General features: G+C 44.2%; 1 pseudogene across 1 annotated transcript; it reads left to right on the top strand.

Moving 5' to 3' along the window:
- Positions 1–1402: 1402 nt before the first annotated feature.
- Positions 1403–2314, top strand: LOC105551864 (annotated as a pseudogene). Its single transcript, XR_001007909.1, has one exon. The product of XR_001007909.1 is annotated as a coatomer subunit zeta-1 pseudogene (transcript).
- Positions 2315–3582: the final 1268 nt, after the last annotated feature.

Genomic DNA, 3582 nt, shown 5'->3' with positions numbered 1-3582 from the left:
GCTTTCTTGAAGATCAGGCCCCAATCGCACTAGGACCGACCTGTACCAACATGTGCCATCATTATCTCAGAGTATTCAAAGACTCTCAAATCTGGAAGACGATGGAGAATAAGGAAACCAAATCATTCAAGACACCATAGTTATGTCTACAACGTGTGAGGAATCCAGTGTAAAGTGGTCCACTGTTCAGATATTCCACACTACATAAATAAGAACCCCAAGACTGTCTCTTCCATTGTATATACTTGGGTAACATGTATCTCTGAAATTAGAATCTGCGTATTTTGGCTTCATTGTGTTTTCTCTTACTGATGTCCATGACGTTTCTTGTGAAACATTACTCTTACCAGGATGTAAGGTTGATGAAGAAGAATCTTTATCTGATTCCGCAATCGTACCCCAGCCTCAAAAACTGTGTCTGCCCCATATTATGTTCTCATAGATATGTATTGAATTAATAAAAATTGTGAATATTTTTAAAATGTGATTTTTTTTTTTACTCTATGTTCACAAAAACCTTTGCAAATCTAATAAAAGCAAACCCTTTCTCCCAAAATATGCACATATCCGGGAGGCAGAGCAAGATGGCCGAATAGAACCCTCCAGCAATTGCCTACCACTGCCCCCCACCCTCACAGGAACACGAAATTGAACAACTATCCACACAAGAAAGTACCTTTATAAGAACCAAAAATCAGGTGAGTGATCACAGTAACTGGTTTAACATGATATCAAGGAAAGAGGCACTGAAGAGGGTAGGAAAGACAGTCTTGAATCACTTATAACATCCCTCCCCCATCCCTCGCAGCTGTGTAATGTGGAGAGAGAATCTGTGCATTTCGGGGAGGGAGAGCACAGTGATCACGGGACTTTGCATTAAAACTCAGCACAGCCCTGTCACAGTGGAAAGCAACAGGAGCCAGAAATCAGCCAGCACCCACAGAGGGAGCATTTAGACCAGCCCTAGCCAGAGGCGAATTGTCCAGCCCAGTGGTCAGAACCTGAGTTCCAGCTGGCCCCACCACCATAGAGCTGAAGTGCTCTTGGGTTCTAAGTAAACTTGAAAGGCAGTTTAGGCCACAAGGACTGCAATTCATGGGCTAGTCTTGGGGCTATTCCAGGCTCAGAGACAGTGTACTTGGGAGCATGTGACCTAGTGAGACACTAGCCAAGGGGGCCAAGGGAGTGCTTTTGTCATCCCTCCCCCAACCACAGGTAATGAAGCTCACAGCTCCTGGAGAGAGAGGACAGAGTTAAGAGAACTTTGTCTTGCAACTTGCATGCCAGCTCAGCAACACTTAAATGGGGCACCAGGCAAAGCTTTGAGGCCCCCATTCCAGGTCTTAGCACCTGGACAACATTTCTAGTCACAGCCTGACGTATTTAAAATGCTGAAGGAGACGTCGGCACCAGCTGCGGGGCAAGATGGAGGCGCTGATTTTGGAAACTTCCATGTATACTGTCAAAGCCATCCTGATTCTGGACAATGATGGAGATCGACTTTTTGCCAAGTACTATGACGACACCTACCCCAGTGTCAAGGAGCAAAAGGCCTTTGAAAAGAACATTTTCAATAAGACCCATCGGATTGACAGTGGAATTGCCCTCTTGGAAGGCCTGACAGTGGTATACAAAAGCAGTATAGATCTCTATTTCTATGTGATTGGCAGCTCCTATGAAAATGAGCTGATGCTTATGGCAGTTCTGAACTGCCTCTTGGACTCATTGAGCCAGATGCTGAGGAAAAAATGTAGAAAAGCGAGCACTGCTGGAGAACATGGAGGGGCTGTTCTTGGCTGTGGATGAAATTGTAGATGGAGGGGTGATCCTCGAGAGTGATCCCCAGCAGGTGGTACACTGGGTGGCATTAAGGGGTGAAGATGTCCCCCTTACGGAGCAGACCGTGTCTCAGGTGCTGCAGTCAGCCAAAGGACAGATCAAGTGGTCACTCCTTCGGTGAAGACCCCACTATTCCTGGCTCTTCATCCTCTTCAAAAAATTCGCATGTCTGCTGTGAATTTTCATCTAGTTCCCCAATTGATGTTCTCAGGGTCATCTCGGGGATCACAGAGATCCTTAAATCTCCATTCTGTTTGTGCTTGTCCCCCCAACCTCCCCTACACCCTTCCTATTCTTTTTCATTCTTCTTGCAGTTCTAGGAGTAAAGCTCCCAGTGTATTTAGATAATAGGGCAGGGGAAGCACCCTCTTTCTTTCTAGACTGGATTATGCTCACATGCTCCCTTGCCCTGACATTTTTGTAAATTCTGTGCCCTTTGTTGTAGCTACACTTCAGATTAAAGTAGGAGAAAGAATGTGCTGAATGTTTTCCTGCCTTTGCCTTTACCTGGACCTCATTCCGATACCCCAGCAAGGGGAGGGAGAAAGAGAATTCTTTACTAAAGAATGAGTGGGGGTGGGGATGGATAGGGATTTATCCAATCTAAGCCCTAGCTCCACTTACTGACCTCAGTGTTTTCTTCTATTCCTTCTTACTGCCCTGTCCTCTGCCTTGGAAAAGGTATTGGGAATAGTTCATAGGGAAGGGACAACATGGAAGAAACAGTGATTTAAATTGTATTGAATAGGGCACATAAAATGCATTCTCTACCCCGATTTGACATATAGCTTCAAAACTGCCGTGGTGAGTGCCCGTCTCTTAGTTAGCTACCTTAACTCTCCACCCTTACTACCTGTGGGATCTTTGCCTGGTTTGTCTTCTCCATGTCCTGAAGCAAAGCCAGTTCCTAAAACTAAAACTCCATTCTAGTCTTGGGAAGAAAACTTTCTACTCAGAACTGGGGAAGGAGTAGAACTTATGACTTGGGCGTCTAGGCTGTCTTTGTCCCCTCAACTCCCTGACATGCATTTACTCCTCTGCCTTGGGTCTGCAGTCGCTGCAGCCCACCCTCTCTCTGCTTCAGCCTTACATCCAAGCAGTGCGTCTGTGCTCTCCCTGTCTCTAGGTCGCTGAGAGAGGTGCTTTTCTTCATAAAACCTTTGGGATTTGGATTTCCCCAGGAAGATGGAGAATGGAATACTCACTCTTGGGTCTAATCTTTCCCCTTGACCCAGAACTTCCTCCCCACAAAAATGTCTTTACAAACCTTCCTGAGACTTAAGCATTCTGCCCCACTTACTAACTGCCAGTTCTCTAACACTGAAGTGGGGCAGATAACTGGGCATATTTGAGGGGGCATCTTTGTGTAAAAGATGCATGGAGTCAGGAGATAGCCACCTTCATAAACTGCTCTGTGCAAACAGGAATAAAACACTTTTTCAAAACTGAAAAAAATAAAAATAAAATAAAATAAAATGCTGAAGGAAAGAAACATTTACCTTGAACAGTATATCCAGTAAAAATATCTTTCAAACATGAAGGAGAAATAAAGACTTTCCTAGATAAAGAGAATCTGACAGATTTCATCAACACCAGACCTGTCCTACAAGAAATGCTAAAGGGAGTTCTTTAACCTAAAAGAAAAGGATATTAATTAGTAATAAGAAATCATCTGAAGGTACAAAACTCATTGGCAATAGTAGGTACACAGACAAACACAGAATATTATAACACTATAATTGT

Source organism: Mandrillus leucophaeus, unplaced genomic scaffold (assembly GCF_000951045.1).
Source record: "Mandrillus leucophaeus isolate KB7577 unplaced genomic scaffold, Mleu.le_1.0 Scaffold535, whole genome shotgun sequence".
Taxonomy (NCBI): domain Eukaryota; kingdom Metazoa; phylum Chordata; class Mammalia; order Primates; family Cercopithecidae; genus Mandrillus; species Mandrillus leucophaeus.
Note: the sequence above shows the minus strand (reverse complement) of the source record. Positions and strands in the feature narration are given on the sequence as shown.